Consider the following 23,296-nt stretch of genomic DNA (forward strand, 5'->3'; position numbering starts at 1 on the left):
CAACATATTGAAGGCCTTTGATAGGGTATGGCGTAAATGTATACTCCACAAAATCTCCAGCTATGGTATAGCTGTAAATGTCTTTTCAATTATTAAATTATTGATAGGCTCATAAGAATAGTTGTTGATGGGCAGAAATCAGAGGGTCACAGTATTAATGCTGGAGTCCCTCAGGGGCACAACTTTCTTCCTGATCTCCATTAATGATCTCCCAAATCACATCCTAATATCATTCATAGGCATTTATGCTGTTGACACTACCATCTATCGCAACACTTTAAAGGCCGTAAATGACGAAGTTCTCTCTGATTCTCTTTTCTCTGATCATGTGGTGCAATAGGGAAAGAAGTAGCTGGTTAATTTTAATGCATCTAAAACCAAACTTCTATTTTTTCATCATCAATGCTCTGAGCCTCGTCTGGCATCAATTGAAATGAATGGCTTACATCTTAGGGAGACTCCATGTTTTGATAAGCTTCTAGGTCTGACCTTTACTCCTGATCTCAGATGGAACACATACATCAAATCTGTTGCCAAGGTTGCTGGAAAAATGGTAGGATCGTTCTACTGCTCCAGTAGATATCTCATTGTTGATGCAATTCTCTACCTGTATAAGAGGCAAGTACATCCAAGGATGAGGTACTTGCCACATCTGAGCAGGAACTGCTAAAAGCAGTTTATCTGCTTTGACAGAGTCCAAAATAGACTTTGTAGCCTAGTGGGGGATGCCCTTTTCTCTTCCCTGCTACTTCTTTCCAACAGAAAAGATGTTGCAAGCCTGTCTCTGCTTTATTATTTTCATGGCAAGTGCTTGTCTGAGCTCCAATCTATGGTCCCTCCTGGTCTGACTTTTACGAAAAACACTCATCTAGCTGAAACCACTATCTATAATTTCCCCCACTCTTTATATGTGCCTAAATGTAAACGTAGATTCCATGAACAAAGCTTCTTTCTTAGAATCGCATGCCTGTGGAATGCTTCTGTTTACCTGCTTTCCAACTGACTACAATATGGTTGTCTTCAAGTCCAACGTAAACAAGTTCTTGATGACCCATCCCCTTAAGTAATCCAATTTGCCAAATTTCCACTACTAACGATTATTATGATATTGTCCCGTTGACTACTATACACTCATTAATCCTTATCCTTGAGTGCCCTCCAGATTGCTCACTATGTTGGCAATTGATTGTCACCATATTGATGGTATTCATCACCTTGACTGGTGGAAGGGATATCTATATAAACTTGAATGAAATGGAGTTTTATGATGATGAACAATAAATTGTATGTACACACTCACACACACACATATATATAGGAAGAGAGAGAGAGACAAATAAAAAGAAACAAACCGAGTTATGTGTTCAGCAATGTTTTGTCTTTATTTGAGACTTCTTCTGGATGAAATAAAGATGAAACATTGATGAACACATAATTCGGTTTGTTCCCTTTTATTTCTTTATTTCATCAGAATACTATTTCCATTATTCTCATATATATATATATACATATATATACATACAGAATATTTGGAAAATATATGGCATAAGTTGAGGATTATGTTCTTTACGTGTAAAAGAGCCTTTCTGTGTGAGTTGCTTTTGGAATAACACTTTGTTACTTGTCTAATTTTCTTTGTTTTCCATTTCATCCTTTGTATTATCTTTCTGCTGATCATATTTATGTGTTTTTAATCTGCTGTATTCTGTTATTGGTAATAAGAAAAGCCAATATTTTCAGGATGCCAACTGGGTTTCATATGTGGGCTATAAACGATCCCTTGGTGATCATGATGCTCAAACCTTTCTTTTGAGTCTCACAGTTTTTATATGTTTGCTATAATTTTTTCATAACCTATCATAGGTATAATGTTCATCATTTTTTTTTTTTGTTTTTTCTTGTTTTTTAATCAATTTTCTTTTTTTGGGGGATGGGGCATCTGGTAGGATGCCAGGTATAGAACCACTATTTAAGACACTTTAACCAAAAGATCTTATTTAAACCGTCCTTTAGGTGCAATTGTTTGGATCTCTCTTGCACTTGGTTCACCGGGTATATTTGCCATAGTTTTTGAAATTCATTGCTGGTTGCTCCTACTGGAATGATAGAGATCTTCCTAATGTTCCAGTTTCTTTTCATGTCATGTCATACGTAAGATTTTGGTATTTTGTTATATTCTCTTTCTCAGCTCTGTTTAAGCCAGCATCATTGGATACATAGTCTTCAACTAGGGTTGCTACTTTCTCTCTTTTACCTCATATCATTTATGTCAGATTTAATAATTCCATTTTCTAGGTATGTAGCTGTAGGAATTGCACAATTATAGTGGATGGTGTCTGACTTATTTCCAACTTATGTCCCTTTGGGTATATGTTCCCAGGACTTGTTACTACATTGGATATTATCTAATATATAAATAACAATGCCCTGCCACACACATTGTATGGTGTTAAATGTTTACAAAAGAAAATGTTGATCATTATTTATTTCTATGGTTTATAACTCTAAAATACCTTGTTTATATAGTTTGAAGATAACTAGAAAATCTCTGTGTGGTTTCTGTCTGAAAATATTGTGAAGCAGTGGTTTATGAAGTTTAAGGTGGAGTTCAGTGTGGACAAGTAGTAGAGCTTATGATGAAAAGACTGACACAATTAGATGAGGGAGTTAGAATTAGGAGTCTTCAGTTTTTAAAACTGACCTGTGAGTTGTTTTTTTTTTCAGCCAACTCTTCACTTATGACGTACAAAAAAAAAAAAAAACAGATGTGACCAATAATCCAACTATTAATAATACAAATGCTTTGAGATTTTGTTTATCATTTTTGTGTTTTTTAATCTATTGTACATTTTTTTTTTGCTAATTGTTATCTTGCTTTGTTTTGTAAAAGCTGAGTCTGGCTGTCAGTAAATGAATCAATTGTTTTCTCAGAATTTCCTAATTCAGGTCAAGTAAGTGCTGTCATTGCAGCTGTACAATACTCTTGAGTAAAAGTCAATATTTTATGCACGTTCCAACCAGTGTTACTTGAGCTTAGAAAAAAAAGTTTTTCCTGTTTCCCATGCTGACATGTGTTGAACGCCTTTTAGAAATTGATTTCTAAATTAACCTACATTTGTCCAAGTCTTTATCGTTATCACTTTTTCCCATGTTTTTCTTGGCTTTCTTCTGCCAACTGAACCTGCTACTTCAACTGTTCTACATCTACTAACCCAACAACTTGTATTCATTCTTTCAACATGACTATACAAAGTCTCTCATTCTGCACACATCTCCCTATACTGTCCGGATTTAACTTCCTCTGAAATCTAAGCCTGCCTTTGAGACTCATTACACATTCATTGTTTTATTATCATACTTCTCTTCATGCAATGCATGTCTTCAACCCTCACTGACCAAGTTTCACTTTCATACATCATCATATACAGCATAATCACATTGACACACCATTCCTTGCTAGATCACTGGAAGTTAAGCAATGTTGAACCTGATCAGTATCAGATAGGTGACTAACCTTCTCTACCCTGCAACCTCTCTCCCACAGAAGAGACGTTGCGAGCCTATCCTTGTTTTATCGTTATCTCCATGGCAGGTGCTCGTCTGAACTCCAATCTCTGGTCCCCCCTCGCCAATCTTTCACGAAAAACACCCGTCTAGCTGAATCCACTGTGAAAAATTTCCCCCACTCTATATCTGTGCCTAAATCAAAACGCGGATTCCATGAACAAAGCTTCTTTCTTAGAACTGCACGCCTGTGGAACTCTGTTCCGTCTGCCTGCTTCCCTCCGGACTACAACTTGGATGTCTTCAAGTCCAATGTTAACAAATTCCTAATGAACCGCCCCCTTAATTAAACACTTCATCAAATCTCCACACTAACGTAATGTACTTGCAATAACCCTTATCCCTGAGTGGCTTCCGGGCCTTGATAAGTGGTGATCACTGTGTAAAAATAATTAAAAAAAAAATAATAATTTGGGAATACCAGATGCTGTATGTAGGGGTACAAGAGTGACAAAAACCTAACATTGTCATCTCCCCTAATGGGGATATACATGCGACTGGGGACCGCTTGTGAATTTTATACTTCCATGAAACTTCCTCCTTTGTATGAAGCTGGTTAAACGTGCCTTAGGGTTAGTGCTGCAGTTTTTCATACATCATTACACTGTGTACACATGTCTGATAGACTCTTTCATTAGTTAGCAGCAGTAGCACTCTGCTGGTTAGTAATGATAGAAGTTCCTTGAACTTATTTAATTGACTCATAACTTAAAATCATGCTAACTCTTCGCTGTGCTCTACTGTTATCACCAACTTCTGAACAATCTCAATAGCTTCATCATCTAAATATACTTTCTCCGCATTTTCTATTCTCCTCCATTTATATGCAAACTAGCTATCTTCAACTTACCAATAATTCTTACAAGTACTACCTAAAAAATTGAGTTGCAGAAAATGTTTTCACTTTCTGTAAGATTTCCAGTTCTGATCATCACGTGTATCTTGTTAACATTCATTCATAGACCTTTACTTTCCATAATATTCCTACAAGTCTCTTTCATTGTTTCAATGGAAAGCATTAGATCCTAGACATACTCTCTTCCAGAAAAGCTATACAAAACTCCCTGGATAATGTTTCTAAGACAGATGAAAAACAAAAATTCTGTACGAAACTCTAATGTACCCTTACTTTAAAGCTGCCAGTAAATGTGCTGTTAATTCTAACACAACTTTGAACATTTCTGTACATTACGTAAACAATCTTCACCAACCACTGACTTGTCTTGCAAAAGCAAAATACAGATTCTTATTCTTCTTTACTCTAGTAGAAGTTCTAAGATTCAAGTTTTTTTTTTTTTTTTTTAACAACCTCTTTTATGATCTGTTATCAATTCAATGTATGTTTCAATTGCAGGCTTCAACATTTCTACAAAACCACCAGATAGTCCAGCAACTTTATCATTCTTCATCTTACAGCTTCTCATCCCATTTCTTTCTCAATTCTTAAAGCTGAACCAGAAACCGTTTCTACAACTTCTGGATTTTCTTTGTCCCATGAACATTCAGTGCTCAATAATCTCTTATAATAGCATTTTCAGGCATCACTGTTTCTGTTTATTTGTTGCCAGCATCCCATTGTCATTTTAAATTCTTTTCTCTTCAATAATATCCGTATTTGTCTTTATCTTCAATACTTCATTCTTCTGGTCATATTTTTGAAGAAATCTAGCCTACTCTATATACGATTTCCCCCACTCTCTATCTGTGTCTAAATCTAAATGCATATGCCATGAACAAAGTTTCTTTCCCAGAACTGCCCGCCTGTGGAACATCGTTCCGCTGGCCTGCTTCCCAGTTGAATGCAACATAACCTTCAAATCTAATGTAAACCAATTCTTATGCAGCTGTCCCCATAAATAATCAAATTCTACCCAATTTACACCATTAACAATTACTATATTACCACCTTACATTCATTAATCCTTATCTTTGAGTGGCTTTTGGGCCTTGATAAATGATGACTCCTAAGTAAAAAAAACAAAAAAAAACTCCGCCTCCATCTTGATATTATATGTTGCTCTTCTTGCTATCTTCTTTACCATATTGGTACTTGTCTGAAAATATTTGCTTCTTGACTTAAATGCACAAAGCATTGTTTTTGCTTATTCTCCTTTTCATTTGCAAAACTTAATGATGAAATCAAAAACAAAAACAATTTTATTATACAAAACAACTAAACCAAATACTTGAAATATTTAAAGATATAAAATACTTGAAGCCTAAAAACTTTTCCCAAATTACTATATCCAGCATTAAATAACTCCTAAAAATGTTGATATGCTATAATACAAAACAACCAAACCAAACTCCATGGATAAATATTTGAAGATATAAAATGTTTGAAACATAGTAACTTTTTCCAAAATGACTGGATTCAGCATTAAATAACTTGAAAAAGGGTTAAAATACCATAAAACAACTAACCATCCTCTTTGCCACTAAATAAATGCCCTTCACTTCACACTCCAGTAAAACTGCACTTGGTTGTTAAAACTTGCATTTCATGTTTTCTTTATTTAATCGCTACATCTTTCCCCTGTTAAATTTTCTCTTTTGTTTCATAAACTTTTCTCAACATAAAGTTGCGAATACCTGGTTTGAACCTTTTATACAATCTTGCTTCATCAGCCATTACTGGGTAAATGCCTTAATTAATTTTTATTTTATTATAAGCATCACCTGTATTCAGAATTAAACCTTCAAAAGATTGTCAATTAGAACTGATTATTGCCTAACACTTTTATCCATTGTGTTACATGTCCATGTAGACAATTCTAGCATGAATTTAAGACGGTTTAAACTTAATCTTCATTTCAATGGATGACAAAACAAGAACGATCTACCCTGTATAGATTCATGAGTTGTACTAGATGCACCTGAAGACAGTCGGAGGTTACATAAATGTTATGAGAATAACAATCGAAGATAAAACTAATAGTCCAGATAATACAAGTATATTCATGTGAGAGAATGCATTACAATAGCCATCGTGTATTCGAATGGATTGAATATGTCTTTTTTTTTATCATTTCTGTTGTTTTTTTTGTTTTTTTGTTTTTTTTAATGAAATATTTTAAATAACATGGACTCATTTCTTTTTAGCAACCAGTCTGTTACCATCTGCTTGTTTGTCTTAGTAGACTTAAAAAAAATATTTGGAAATAAAATAGTCATTTGACTTGTCAGAAAGAATGGTCAAGTGCAATTTTCTAAAATATTGCGTTATTAAATTTAATATCCAAAAAAACAAGATCAATCCATGTTAACAGACACTTTGAATGCATTTCTATTAAATGCATTCCAAAACAAACAACAAAAGCATTTTTTCATTCTCGTACTCTCTTAAATTTAGAAATATAAACAGAAAGATTCAAACATGTACATTTTTTTGGATCACTATATATATATATAAAATTTATTTATACAAACATTGATGGCTACATATGTGCATACATGTTTCTGTAATCACCCGCGTTGGGGGATTACGTCTTCAGGCCAAGAATTATCATCGATAATATACCTGCTCTGTTCACTCATTGAGCACTCTTTGGTAGACACATGTTGTTTCATTGGATGTACTTCTAGGAAACTAAACTCTACTGGCTAAATATATATATATATATATATATATATATATATATATATATATATATATATGTATATATATATATATATGTATATATATATATGTATATATATATACTAGTTGTATGTACCTGATGTTGTCCGGTAGAGAAATTAGTCACATACTATAAGATATACTGGATATCCCAACTTATTACGAAAAGTGACCACATGTTGGATTTAGAGAAACATAAAACACATCTACCTTGGTCTATTAAAATCAAATGTGAAGTAACTTTCATAGTTTAAAGAGGAAATACCTTTCATAGCTTAAATAAGCTTACTTCCAGTTTTAAATGCAACTGTTGTCAGTTATTAATAATTCAAAATAAATATCAATTAAATAAATCAGGTTTAAATAATATTTCTAAATAGAACAATTAATAACATCGAACTAATTATTAAAATAGATTTTCTTTCATGTAACATGCAGATGAGTCTAGATTTCTTTGAATTCATAGAATATATAGAAATCATGTTGGAATAAAAGAGTTATGCTCATTTTCAGTATGAAAATTTGTGAAATGGTGTACCTTTTGTACATATTGTGAACAAACAAGCAAACAGACAGGAATACGATTTTATATATATATATATATATATATATGTATGTATGTATGTATGCGTGCGTATGTGGTTGTGTGTATGTATATATGTATGTGTATATATATATATATATATGTGTACAAACACAAGTTCAAGTATAATTCTTTAGAAGTACTCAATATGAATGTAGAGCTTTTATATGAATAGAATAAATATGGAGTCCTGACAAAACATGAGAATATTGAAACGTTGATCGATCTGTGCAGACTCCTTACAATGTTTATATAATTTTTTTGTATAAAAGGTCTACACATGTATTGAGCACCTTTTGAAGAAATATTGGTTTTTAATTTGTTACCATACCTGAAGTTTATATATATATATATATATATATATATATATATATATATATATATATATATATATTCAATTTTATTTTCATTTTACTAGTCAATTCTCAGAAATCAAAGAGAACCTTTTCTGGATGTAACACTTGATTTGTTTATGAGATAGATATTTGAGTGTTCAGTCAAGGTTAACATCTTCCCCTGAAATATTTAGTTTGTAAAGCAGTGAAAAACAATTTTTCGCTCCTAAATTGGTCACTTGATGATGTTATAGTTTATTTTATTGTGCTCTTTTCTGAATATTGCCAGATTCTAGGACAAGAACTTATTTGGTCTGGTGGAGTATTCAGCTAAGTGCTATTAGTTTACGTAACCTAATTAGAAGGTTCACCATTCGTTGTATTAGCCAGTGTATAGCTGTGTCAAGATCTTATTTGGTCTTTGAATACTATGTTAAGTTGAACTTTTGGTCAGAATTTAAGGTGAAGTATCTTCATGTCAATTTGTCGTGACAAACCCTTGTATAAAGAGTAAAAACATTCAAGGATCATGGATAGTAGGTAATTCAACCTCTTCTCGAGTATAGTAGGTAATTCAACCTCTTCTCGTGTATAGTAGGTAATTCAACCTCTTCTCGTGTATAGTAGGTAATTCAACCTCTTCTCGTGTATAGTAGGTAATTCAACCTCTTCTCGTGTATAGTAGGTAATTCAACCTCTTCTCGTGTATAGTAGGTTAATTCCCACTCTTCTCGTGTATAGTAGGTTAACTCCCACTCTTCTTGTGTATAGTAGGTTAATTCCCACTCTTCTCGTGTATAGTAGGTTAATTCCCACTCTTCTTGTGTATAGTAGGTTAATTCCCACTCTTCTCGTGTATAGTAGGTTAATTCCCACTCTTCTTGTGTATAGTAGGTTAATTCCCACTCTTCTCGTGTATAGTAGGTTAACTCCCACTCTTCTTGTGTATAGTAGGTTAATTCCCACTCTTCTCGTGTATAGTAGGTTAATTCCCACTCTTCTCGTGTATAGTAGGTTAATTCCCACTCTTCTTGTGTATAGTAGGTTAATTCCCACTCTTCTCGTGTATAGTAGGTTAATTCCCACTCTTCTCGTGTATAGTAGGTTAATTCCCACTCTTCTCGTGTATAGTAGGTTAATTCCCACTCTTCTCGTGTATAGTAGGTTAATTCCCACTCTTCTCGTGTATAGTAGGTTAATTCCCACTCTTCTCGTGTATAGTAGGTTAATTCCCACTCTTCTCGTGTATAGTAGGTTAATTCCCACTCTTCTCGTGTATAGTAGGTTAATTCCCACTCTTCTCGTGTATATAGAACTGAATTTTTGCTTAGTGTGGTGATACTAAGAATACAATTGTTAATTACTTAAGACTTCTACCCAATCATGACTGATGAAATGAGAGCATGCTATCCATTTCGATTAAATAAAGGATTCTATTTCTGTGCAGATTTTAGAGTTCAACAAGATACACTGGAAGAAGGTCAGTGGTACATTGGCCAAAACGTGCGGATTACACTTAAAATAAAAACAATAGTCAGAATAATCCAAATAAAAATTATCAATCCTCATCTCAAAAAGTTCAAAAAAATTATCTGTTCTTTGTTTGATTTATTTTCTATAAATATATATTTATTGTATAAACTTGAAGTATGCTGACAAATAGATTTGCATTCAGGATACTTTTATCTATTAAAAAATGAAAATTTGTTGATTAGAGATACTAACACAGAAAAGCTTTTCAACATTATAGTTGCTGCATTATTTTGTTGAGAGATTCTAGGTATTCAATTGCATATTGAATAATAAGATAAAATATTTTGTAAAAATAAATTGGAAGCAAGGTACAGGGAAAAGAAGAGGTGCAGGATCAGGAATCACGTACACTGCCTCAGTTCTCAGTCCTTTCAATTTTCAGTACTCCCTTCTCCCAATTTTAAACATAAAAATAGAAAATATCATTTTGTTGCATATTCAAGTTGGGGCAAGTTTTAAGGTTGGGTTAATGGTTTAGTTCGTATGTTGAAAACTCTGAAATCATTAATCAAGCCAACCACATGACTGGTAGCCTCCTTCACAAATCATCTTCAAGTTTTTTTTGATTAGTATACAAAAGTTGTCTATTATTTTTAATAAAAATAGTTTGACTGAGAAATACATCCAAAGTATATTCTTAGTCTAATGCAATACTCTGCTATGAAACTAATAACATTCTCTTGATTACCAGTATAATAAAATTTGTAAACAAATAATTCATTTAAGTGATATGATTTTTTCTATTCCCAATAATGGGTTATGTAACTCAGATAGTTATACATCCAACATAAGTGATCACGATTGATAGTGATTTGATGTCTGTGTTGTGAGTCTTGGGGTTGATGTACTATGTCTAGCTACGCTGATGAGTCATGAAACAACATAACATTTGACTATATTAAAATGCATTTACTCCCAAAAAGAACTTCATAGTCTGTGAACCTCAGAATTCTAATGAGGTTTTAATGGTGTTCTGATGATGAAGCTTCAATTTGGGAGTTTTTGAGAGAGTAGTGTTATCCCTTGCTATTATTCTGTGATCCTGTAACATGCATACCGTTGCAAATGGACAAAAAAAAAAAAAAATAAATAAATCCGACTCAGCTTTTTTTTCTGTTTTGGCAAAAGTTGTTTATTACCGTTACTTTCAAAATAATACCTGCTTCTTGGTTTTTCTAACTGTTCATTTCGTTTGCCATGAGATTAAAAACAACCCATTGTCACGACACCAACTTAAAAGTTTCTTGTTGCCACATGTCCATCACACCTGGTAGGTTTTTTTTCTGCTTCTTCTCATGTTGGCATTTGGTCCTGGATATAACCTTAAACTATATCCAGTGGTGAGGTCCCATCTTGCAGGCTTTGGGGAGTGTGGAGCCACCCTTTTATTGCCATTACTCCCAGGTCCACTCTGACCCGGTGGTAGTACCTGTTAGGGTCCCAACTATGGGTTAAATAGAAACCGACTTGAAAACAACAAATATATTTTATTAAAAAATTTTTCTTCAAAATCTTCTTTTTTTTTTTTTTTTTTTTTTTTTAATCAATCTTCACTCCAAGCAAGGCAAGTGCTACTTTAAAGTAGGGGGCTACTATCGAGGACATAATTTGCGGGGGCATTATGAAGGGAGATGAGTAGAAAGATGTTTGTTCATATTACACTTGAACTTCAGCATATCAGTACAGTTGGGAAAGGGAGGGAGTTCGAAAGACTTGCAGTTCTGGGGAAGAAACTATTGGAGTAAAAGGCTTTCTTACACCTAGGGATCTCTACTGTAAAGGGGTGGGACAGTTGCTTGTCAGGTTAGTTGAGGACATGTCGAGGAGGTACAAGTGCATTAAAGTATTTGTAGAACAGGCAGAGGGATGCAACATTTCGTCGATGGGACAGAAGCTGAAGCCTAGATGACAGTTCAAGACCTATCAGGTTGGCGACTCTCTTTTGAACCCTGTCCAGGAGTGAGAGACAAGCAGCAGATGCACCAGCCCAAATATGACAACAGTACTCCATACATGGGCAAATGGTGGCCTTATAGAGGTACAGGATACTTTCAGGCGTAAGTAATTTTCTGGCATAGTAGAGAGAGCCCACCTTCTTTGCAGCAGCCTTGGCAATGCTCTCAATGTATATATTCCAGTTCATGTTCCCTGTAAATGTTAGGCTGAGGAGTTTAAAGGAAGTACTTTCAGGCAGTGTGTTCTTGGCCATTGCTATTGGTGATAGAAGAGGTTTCTTGTAGTTATTGAAGGAAACAAGCTTAATCTTGGCAGCATTGAATGTGACCATCCATTTTTTCTCCATTCCACTGCAGATTGGAGGCCATTTCCTTAGATATATGTTCATTTGTTTTCCCCTCATGCCTGTTATAGAGGGTGGTGTCATCGGCAAATATACCCATCTTCGAAACAATTTTATCAGGGAGATCATTTATGAATATCAGGAATAATAAGGGTCCAAGGATAGACCCCTGAGGTACTCCCGCATTTATATCATATTGTTTAGATGTACGACCGTCGAGGACAACTTGGATTTTTCTCTTACTTAAGAAGGATTAATTACATTATTTATTCTTCCAGTGATACCATATGATCTTATCTTTCTTAGAAGACCATCGTGCCATACCCTGCCAAAAGCCTTGATATATCAAGGGCTACCGCTCTACCCTCCCCTGTTTTGTCTAGTGAACGGTATATACATTCAGAGACTACAGTTAAGATATCTACTGTTGAACGGGCTTGCCTGAATCCATATTGTTTGTTAGTCAGGAGTTTAGCATCTGTTAGGTGTTGGACTAGGTCTTGATTAACTAGTGACTCAAATATTTTGGCGAAAAATGGGAGGAGGCTAATGGGGCAATAATTTAGTGGGTCAGTTCTTTCACCAGAATTCTTGAAGACTGGTACCACAGAAGCGGTTTTCCAGCAGTTGGGAAAGCAAGATTCGTTAAGTTTGGAGAGAACTGGAGCAACTCAGCAGAGCATTTTTTTATTAGCACAGCGGGGATGAGATCTGGTCCACAAGCTGTTGAGGTGTCTAGGCTTTTTATGATACCATGCACCTGAAAAGGGTCGATTTTCAAATCGTCTAGTGTGGCGTCTGTCCGCAAAGGAAAGTCGGGGAGGGAGTGGTATGCCGGATCCAGTGTGGAGTTTGAGGCAAACCGACTGGCAAGCAGATTAGCATTGTCGGTTGCCGTGCAAGAAACCTCATGATTGTTTGATAGTGGGGGAATCGTGGACTGCCCATTATTTACTACACTGTTCTAGATTTTCCAAAAATCATGGGTTCCTAATTTCTGTGCTTTGATGCATTTCCTGGTGATTTCAGTGTAATCTGTCTTAGCTGTCGCTATTACTCTCTTACAATTATTTCTGGCTTCTCTATACTTCTGTCTGTTTGAACTGGACTTATGTCGGTTGAATCTGCGGAACGCGTACTGCCTTTGAGCAATGGCAGCTGCACAAGCAGAAGTAAACCATTGAGGAGAGTGGGGCTTGCTATAGAATTTCCGTGTGAGAAAATGTGCCTCAATTGCAGTTTTGAACCATTCACTGGTCTCATTTGCACACTGGTCAGCTGGGAGAGAAAAGATATTTTGCCATGGGGTATCTCTGATAAGTTCCCTGATGGCTTCTCAGTCAGCCTTCTTGTAATACCTCGTTGTTTTGATTAGTGGGTCTTCAGTTTTAGGGTGAGAATTTAGGGTAATTTCTACCATTATCACAGCGTGATCAGCATTCTCGAGTGGGCTGTGGGCATTTGTTGTACAATCATCAGGAACTGTTGTCAGAAATAGATCTAGAAGTGAGGCATGTTGGTCTTGCTGGTCTGGGAAACGTATCGGAAATGTAACTGTCTGAGATAGGGAATGGGATATAGAGAAGCTATGTGTTGTGCTACCAGCTACGTCTGTGTAATTAGAGAATCCAAGCCAGTTACTGTGGTGGACATTGAAGTCACCAAATACATGTACTTATGCGCTAGTATCGAGGGAGATTTGGATTCGGCATTAAATAACCTGAAAAGGGTTGATATGCCATAAAGCAAAAACAGCCATTTCTCGCCTTCAACTTTACACGTCCAATGACTTATCTTCTCCTGACCACATGGTATCCTTTTTTTTTTTCTTTTTCTTGTCTTGCAAGCTTGTGCACGCTTTCTAATTTACATATGTGTTTTTTTTTTCATCTGCTGCTAATATCTTTGCAAACCAGCTATCTTACAGCATCTGCTAATATTTTCTCACATGCTCATATGCGCTCTGTTACACTGCTTTCATCTGGAATGATAGTTTATATGCCAGGTTTTTAATAGTTTAGATACGATTCGTTCTAGGTATGACATGAAACTGCTTTGATGGTGAAGCCCCAATTTGGGAGCTTTATAAAATGCAAAGTTTGTCCTTAATTGCCATTACTCCTAAGTCTATCTGACAAGGAGTGGTAGTGAAACTGCATGAAGTGGTATAAGTACACATTTACATGATAAACAATTATTTAAAGCGAACAGCAAGAATAGATATTTGAAGATATTAAGAATGTGAAACATAGCTGGACAATGCATTAAGCATTGGATTAATGAGGGTTGATATGCCATTAAAAAAACTAAAAAGTTTGTTTTTTTTCCACTAACATATTCACTGATAGAAATAATCCTTTTTGTTCATGTGACGAGCTCACATTGGTTCAAAATTTAGGTTGCTGAAAGCAAAGAAAAAAAAAATTTCTTTAAGTACGCGATTTCACTTAATCCGTCATTCTTAATTTAAAAAAAATATTTTTGTTTTCTTTTTTATTACTAAAATATCTGACATTCACCTCATTCTTCTTCATGCAGCCTTCTTCCCCCTTCTCCCTGATAGATGTATGAAGAATGTTTTCTTTTTTCTACCTCATTCTTGTGCAGCTCTCAAGAATAAGAAAGCTGCGTTTCCATTGGCTCCAAAGTCGGCTAGTGTTCTTATGGCACTTCTCTTGGCAGACCTAGCTTATGACCTGTGCTGTTGTTTTTTTATAAGCAACACATGATGAGGGTGACATGGACATCAGCAACAACAAGGGGACTAGAGAGAGAGAGAGAGAGAGAGAGAGAGAGAGAGAGAGAGAGAGAGAGAGAGAGAATTATCCATATCTGCCCAGAATTGGCCCCCACGAAAAGAAACGGAGATGGGAGGGATAAGACTCTTAGTGAAGGAGGGAGTTCGCTTTTGCAGTATTCAAAAGACGCACTTCCAAGTTGTTTCTTTTCCAAACATCCCACCCCTCTAACTTACCATTCCATAATGGGGGAGGGGTGAGGGGCTTCTTTTCCATTGCCACTAGTTTCTCTAATTTACCTTCAAGTCCATCTTTCTACTATATTTCTGCTTCCCCCCCCTCCTTATTTGTATTTCTGTCACCCCCAATTTTGTGTCACCCTCATTCCATCCTCACCACTTCTCTATATTCCCTTCCTTGGAGCAATTTATTTTAGATTATTATTTTTCAATAGCATAACTGATCGGCTTCTGAACATTTCATTTGGAAAAAAATGCAGTGGAAACTGTAAATCATTGCATATATTCTCGTCATAGCTAAACGGTTTTATGTTATATATATATATATATAGAGAGAGAGAAAATAAAAAAGGAACAAACCCTATTATGTGTTCACCAACGTTTCGTCTTTATTTCGAGACTTCCTCTGGGTGAAATAAAGACGAAACGTTGGTGAACACATAATACGGTTTGTTCCTTTTTTATTTTCTCTATTTTGTCGGAATACTATTTCCATTATTTTCATCATATATATATATATATATGTGTGCGTTTTTTTTTTTACTCGCGCTCATCCCTAACAAGGCATATTGCCACTTGGATGTAAGGGGCTATTATTTGGGACCATGCCTAAGAAAGATATAAAGAAGATGTTGGTTTACATTACATTTAAACGTCTGTATATCGGTACAGTCAGGGAAAATAACAGTCTAGCTGTTCGAGGGAAGAAACTATTAGAGTAAAAAGCTTTCTGGCATTTAGGGACTACAACAGTGCAGGGGTGAAATTTTGTTGCTAATCAGGTTTGTCAGAGATATTACGTTGAGGGGCACAAGTGCAACGAGTTCATCAGAGTACATTCCATTAAAATATTTGTAAAATAAGCACAAAGATGTAACATTGTGGTGATGGAACAGAGGTTGGAACTTAGTTGACAAAGTGGGACCTATTAGATTGAAAATTCTTTTCTGGATTTTATCCAAAAGGGAGAGGCTAATGGTAGATGCACCAACCCAGCTATGGCAACAATACTTCATGCATGGGCGAATGGTGGCCTTGTAGAGGTACAGGATACTCTCAGGTGTGAGTAGTCTTCTAGCTCGATAGAGAGAACCCACCTTTTTTGCAGCAACCGTTGCAATATCCTCAATGTATTTGTTCTAGTTCATATTCCCCGCAAATGTTAGGCTTAGGAGTTTGATGGAAGAATTTTCAGGTAGGGTGTTATTTGTCATGGATATCCGTGGTTGGAGAGGCATAATTGTTAAAGGAGAGCAGCTTAGTCTTACTAGCATTGAATGTTACCATCCATTTGCGACCCCATTCCACTACGGTCTAGACTTCATTTTCTAACGATTCTGTCATTGTTTTAGATTTATATACATCCGTTCTTCCTTCATGTTATAGAGCATTGTATCATCAGCAAATATACCCATCTCGGACACAATATATACACATCTGCATAAATATTATGATGCTTGGATGTATGTCCATCAATGACAACCTGGATGGTCCTATTGTCTAAGAATGATCTAATTATATTTACTTTATGTCCAGTTATACTGTACAATTTAATTTTAATTAGCAGCCCTGGATATATCAAGGGCTATAGCCCTAGCTTTTCCTAGTTTATGTATGTTCAGATATAACTGTTAAAATATCTGCAGCATTGCCTAAATTCATACTTTTTGTCTGTATGTATATATATATAAATATATATATATAGTAAAATCCCGGGATGCGGTGACCCTTGGATATGATTTTTTTTTTTTTTTTTCAGGTTACGATGTGGAATACAATGTTTTTCCGAACCCTGGTTATGGTATTCGCCCCACCTTACAGTGTTATAATGGTATTTGATTATATACTGTTATAATGTTATTTGATTATATACTGTACTGTATTTTGTTACTAATTTTTAATGCCATATCCCGTATATCTATCGTTCCCTCTCTCTCTCTCTCTATATATATATATATATATATATATATATATATATATATATATATATATATATATATATATATATATATATAAATAATATAATATATATATATATATATATATATATATATACTTCAGAATAAGATTATTCAACAATCAACTGGTATGGAAACCTGTGATTATGCCTAATTTGCATCATTACATTGTGATGTGGATTACCCAAAATACAGTTTGGATCATTTTACCACACTGCTTTCAAGGACAGTCACCTCGGATTTACCATGCAATTTGGATGTTAACTTTTATATCCTTTTCTTTAACTTCCCCTTACTCTATGACTTTTAATTACTCTATCAATTTTTAATTGTCCTTTTCCATGCCCCACTGACTTTAGAAAATAAAGTGTAAACCATTGCTAATATTTTCTCCACTGAAGAGATGGTAGACATCGAAATCCTATAGGATAAGGAATTAAAATATTTCTAATGTATTCTTTGTCTTACATAGAATAATAAAAATCTTTGATCTGAAACTCAAACATTTCATGTTATAAATTTTTAAATTCGTTGAATGACTAAAATTTTATATATATATATATATATATATATATATATATATATAAACATAAATTTATCTTATGAATCTTAAAACTTGAATTTAAATAGCATTTAGGGAAAATGCAAATATATTTCAATTATGATAAAAATCAATCACTTTAAAGGGAATAACTCGTTTTTTTTGCTTTCTTTTTATTGAATATAAAGAATTGTTTCCTGTTACAAATAAAATTTTACTTTTTCTGTGTAACTTATATATTTTTACATAGTCACCACCATTCACAATGCCATACTTTTTTTATTCCTCAGTCGTAAAAGTTTTGAGTGCACTTTGTCACTCACATTTGTCGCCACTCTGAAAACGATGAACCCATCTCCTAACTGTGCTGACATCAACTGCATTGGCTTTGTAAACATTCAACAAGTGCCGGTTAATGTTGATTGGTTCAAGTTTTTCTTCATGGAGAAATTCAATGAAGCATTTCGGCTTCTGACACACATCCATAATGGGTTGCTTTCTTAGAGTCTTAAACTATCAATATATCTGCAACAGAGAGATGAAAATTTCAGGTCATGAATGCATAAGTTCAGTCATCATAACAATGCAATTTTCAATCACCTCTGATCCATTTGGGCAAAATAAAAATTAGGAGACATTACTTTCGGAACGTCATATATATATATATATATATATATATATATATATATATATATATTATATTAAGGACAAAAAGTAAAAAAAAGTAAAAAAAGTAAAAAAAAAAAACTGCACTGTTAAAATAATTTGGAAAACAAATCTTAATTTTTGCTTGGAACCTTGAAAGAATCTTGGATTTTTAACTTTTGTGTCATCAAAGCTAAATGTTACTGAAAAGAACTTGATAATCTATAATAAGCTAGTTAAAAAGTCAGTTTTGTTTGTTGAAAAATGGTTTATTTTGATAAGATGATACAATGCTGCTAGCAGTCAGGAAGATTGGAGATTCGGAGAGTCTGCAATTCGCTATATCACTCCATTTGATTTTGCTTCACTGATTGCAATAGGTCACTTTATGGAAAGGCTATTGATTTGAATCATTCGATGATGTTGAAAAAGTCTATTAAGAATATTTTGATTTAATATAAAAGAATTTCTATTTTGACCAAATCCGAATTGGCAGAAAGTCATAATTCTTTATTTTGAACAAATAATTGCTTTTTAATTATGCATGCGTAATCGATTTCTTTTTTTTTTTTTTTCAAAACATAAAAACATTTTCCTCAACATAAGGTATGGTAAAAAAGGGATGACTAAAAATTTTTTCATGTGAAATAGGTTTTATTCATTCCATATGACATTTTGACATATTACATATTTTCATATTATATACATTCTTCGGACTACTGTCCACATCTCGATTGTTATTTTCAAAACGTTTTGGTGAATATGTAACCTCCGATCTTCAGGTGTATTGTGTTGAACTTGGGAATTTGCTTCCCAGTTATTGCCAACATAATTGTTTTCAAGGCCAATGTGAACAAATTCTTGTTATCCTCTTAATCAAATTCTGCCTACTTTCAACCATGGTGAATGATCATCATGGGGTGATCTCACCATCTACCTGACAAACTCATTAACCCTTATCCTTGAGTGACCTTTCAAACTTGAAAAGTAAATAATGACTCGTAAAAAAAAGCTCAAGTCGACTAATAAATTGGAAAAAATGTTGACATGTAATCAAAAGCTTAAATGCTTTTGACTGAAGCGAAGGTCATCATAAGAATAAACAAATGTGTACATCCTTTTTTATTAGTTTTTTTTTTTTACTGTAGTAATTGTAATCATGTGAGTGTTTGTAATTAGTTTAACATGTTATGATGGAAAGAGGAATGCATATGTTTTGCGTGCTAATCTGGTGGTCGAGGGGTTATAGATTTTATATTTTTTATACTAGATCCTTCTAAAATTTGTAGTCCTTTTTTGTTATAATGGAGTATTTTTGTATTATTGGTTAATATTTGTATGCTGTGATAGGGCAATCGTGTTTTAAATGTTGGGGGAAGGATCTTTGGTCACCAAGATGCATGGTAAGATAGCAGGATGAAGTAATTGTTAGCCCAATATAGGCAATCTTATAGTCGGAGATGCAATCCTTTAAGGAGTAAGGAATTGTATATCTATATGATACTAACACTTTTCAAACCTTGTATGTTTGACAGATGGAAAAGGTGATAACTGTTCGAGATTTACTTTTCTTGATAATCTGTAATACAATCTAGGAAAAAACTGTTAAAGATGATGCATTCAAGGGTTACTTCCTTCGATCTGAGAATAAATTGGTGAACTAATAGTTTATTTAAATGTGAATAATTGTTATTTTGCTGTAAAAATGTTTTGTTGTCTACTTTTTTTTTTTAATGATCAGTATTTAAAAATATATATATATATATAATCCATCTTTTTTATCCATTAATTTTAACTGAACAAATATTCTATTTTATTTATAGTTTCAAATTAGTGGACACTAATATGATATTCAGGACTGGAAGCAGAAGTATACAGGATTCCTTATTTATTACCAGGCATTCTTGTAATACCAGTAGGCTACTCTGTTTCACATCTATTAAATAAGAGTCATACACCAGTGATGAATCAACAAAAAATCTAATTGTTAACATTAGAAAGCTTAATAAAGAATTCCTATCACTCTTATAATTTCAGAATAAATTAACTTTTTTTATTTCTTTACTATTTATTTAAATATATTTTGCTCGTGTTGTAGTCAAAATAGCATCCACATTGAATATAAATTTGCGATTAATTTTTTGTTGCTGCATTATTTGATTATTTCTAATGTTATTACAATTTTCATTTGCAAAGATGTTCATATATAAAGTTTCTACATAATTCTTTTCAACAAAGTATTCCTACAAAATATGCTTAAATTATATATAATTTAGCATCTTTTGTGGGAAGAAAGCAGATGCTCATGAGTGGAAAATAATGACAGACTTGTACATGTAGAAATTTACACAATCCGTGTAGACATCTAACTCTAACAAACCCCAAAAAGCTTGGTTCCACTTAGCTTCAAAAGATCAGACAAAATTTCTAAAAGTAAACAAATCAACTTACCATAACAATTTTACTATGACAAAACTTCAAGAAGCATAACTCATTATGAATTTTTGAAAAATATTTCCTTGATATTTCTAAAATACCTCCTTAAACTATACAATGATGCATGGAACAAAGGTGAGACTACAGCACAATAGAAACAAGTCATAGCAATTCCAAAAGCAATAAAAACAGATCCAAATAAACACAAACAGAAATTCAACAAACTACAGGCAAATAATTCTAACTAGATGCCTGTACAAGACGATTGAAAGAATAACAAAAAAAGGTTTGGCTAGTACACCCCACCCCCTCCAAAAACAAGCTAATTTTCAAATTTCAATCGGGTTTTAGGAAAAACAAGCATCTTAGACCTCTTAGTGTGGCTTGAAAGTTATATAAGAAAGGCTTTTATTCAAAAGCCTGTAACTAAAATTTTTTTGGAAAAATCTATATACCACATCGCATTATTCTCAGTTCAGTATTAAAAGCATTGAACTCAGTTCATATTAAAGTTAATAGCATTCAAAAAGACATCACAACAGAAATAGCGGAGATTAAAGCTGTCATGTATAATATATGATCTGCTGTAGATCTAAATATATATGATTGTATTTAACATAAATGAAATAACAAAATGGGTAACAGAAAACAAAATGCTTTCTCGTATAAAATACCTGAAAAGCAAATGTGCTAAAACTGCACAATTCCTACTACTTGCTCATACAGAATAGGAAGCTGATAGGCAAACTCTGTTACATCGCTACTGCACTAAAATTTGTTAGATACTTGACGACAGCAGTTTTGTCGACAAGTCAACCAGAAAGTCCTTTCTAGAGGAACTCTACACTATTTACCATGAAAGCTTCAGCCTGGTATTAAGTGTATACAGACTCTCCTCAGTTAAGAGTCGATATGCAGAGGTTTATGAAGGACCCCTTCAGATAAGAAGTGAAAAATTGTAAAACCATAATCGTCCAATCAACCCAGCATACAACTGTATATTTAACCCAAAACTTAAAACCTTTTTTAAATAAAAAGAAAGCAAAAAAATGTTATAAAACATTTCCGTCTTAGGATGGAACTCATTATAAAAAAATCTGAAATCCAACCTTCCTACATTCACATTTCCACCTTGTCTGAAATCCAACTTTGGATCATTAGAATTCGAACCTTGGATTTTTAGAATTCCAGAAGTGATCCTGACATTAAACAACCTAGACAAGACAAATACCCATCCATCTACTTATCAGGAAAAAAACAAATTATCTTTGAAAAGTACCCCGGTTACAAGCATATCTACACGGATCACTATAGAGATGCAAACAAAATTGGTTGCGGTTCAAAGATGAATGGAGAGATTGTCCTATGAGGAATACAAAAGTTTGCATCGTCTTCATTACAGAAATTCATGCAGTTAAAATGGCCTTTGAGATCGTTGCTGAAAAAAAAAATCCATGATATTCTTATTCTCTGGCCATCATGGAATCCCTAAAAATCAAACTTGAAGCTATTAATAATCAAACTTGTAAACAAACAAAATGAATTGAAAGAATCAAAACAACAACTTTTGTTTGGTACCAGGCCATGAGGGTATTCAAGAAAATAAAAAAGACAACATAGTGCAGCAAAGAAATTAGAAATAGTTCCTTACAAAACAAAAATCCCATATGAAGACTTAAAAATCAGAAAGTACTTGTCAGCCAAATTATAAGACATGTGGAATCTTTTTCAAGAAATAAACTAAATTGCATAATGCCTATCGTCAAAGAAGGGAAAGTTGGATACAGAAGACCAATGAGCGAGAAGAATCGGTCATACTTAACTTATTCATATCTTCTGAAGGGAGAAGAACCTCTAACACGCATAGCATGCCAGTCACCCTTCACCGTTAAATGCATACTCATTGGCTTAGACAAAAATATTACCAAATATACAGTATGAATGATATGTTTAATAAAGTTTACATATACAATATGTTCAATCTTCTGAAAGTCACTTAACTTTACAAGAAAACTACAAAACACAAAACATATTCTTCCACTATACATACCTCCCACCCAACTCAATACTATTATAAATAAATTACACTTAAGTATCCACAATAAATAACTTTTTATGACATTAAATAACCTTATATGCTATTAAAACCCAACCAAGTAGAACTAATCATCTGGATGTAAATAGCCTATAAAATCTCAAGAATATCCAATCAAATGTAAAGTATGAAATACAAGAATAGAATAAAAAGTTATTCTTCCTGGTTTATCAGTTATTAGCATTTATTCATTTTTAACTTGGAATATAAAAATATTTAACGTATATATCACTCGTATATTTACATGAAATTTAACTATTTTGAACAGTGATTACACATGAATAAATAACAAAGTTCACATTTAGATAGCTCAATAGTGCAATATTAGAGCTATAAATATTTTTCTTTAAAGACACCAGCTTTGAAACGTTGTTTTTTTTTCTATATGCTGATGAATCACAATGTTGTGCAAATTATAATTTGATGAACAGTTATATTCTTATATGCAAAAACTTGTGCTGAAACAATTGTATGCAATGTGTTGTTATTAATAAAAGAAAAACTTTTTGAAAATGAGTAAATATTTATGTGTCAACCACTATTAACATGGTATCTTTAAAGAAATATATGTGCTTAAATAAACCACATCTTTGAGCTAATTTTTCAAACAATTATATTGATTAAAAGAGAATAAAAGTAACATTTAAATAATGGTTAATTTATTTGAGTCACCATTTTATTTTGTTTTTTGCTGTCAAAGTATGATGCCCT

The 23,296-nt window shown here is 33.5% G+C and overlaps 1 protein-coding gene across 2 annotated transcripts in view; it reads left to right on the plus strand.

Moving 5' to 3' along the window:
• The window catches only part of LOC145295916 (dynactin subunit 6-like), a 150,654-nt gene that overhangs the window by 34,415 nt on the left and 92,943 nt on the right, over positions 1-23,296 (plus strand). Inside the window, exon 1 of one of the 2 annotated variants that reach the window (XM_080141688.1) lies at positions 16,670-16,741. The exons of the other annotated variant lie outside the window; for it this stretch is intronic. The gene's annotated coding sequence lies outside the window, so the exon portion shown is untranslated. Of the gene's footprint in view, positions 1-16,669; positions 16,742-23,296 lie in introns of those variants that run through there. 2 annotated transcript variants of the gene reach the window in all.

The sequence above is a fragment of the Euprymna scolopes genome, chromosome 16, assembly GCF_053919585.1.
Source record: "Euprymna scolopes isolate OS-2025 chromosome 16, ASM5391958v1, whole genome shotgun sequence".
In the NCBI taxonomy this organism is placed as follows: Eukaryota; Metazoa; Mollusca; class Cephalopoda; order Sepiida; family Sepiolidae; genus Euprymna; species Euprymna scolopes.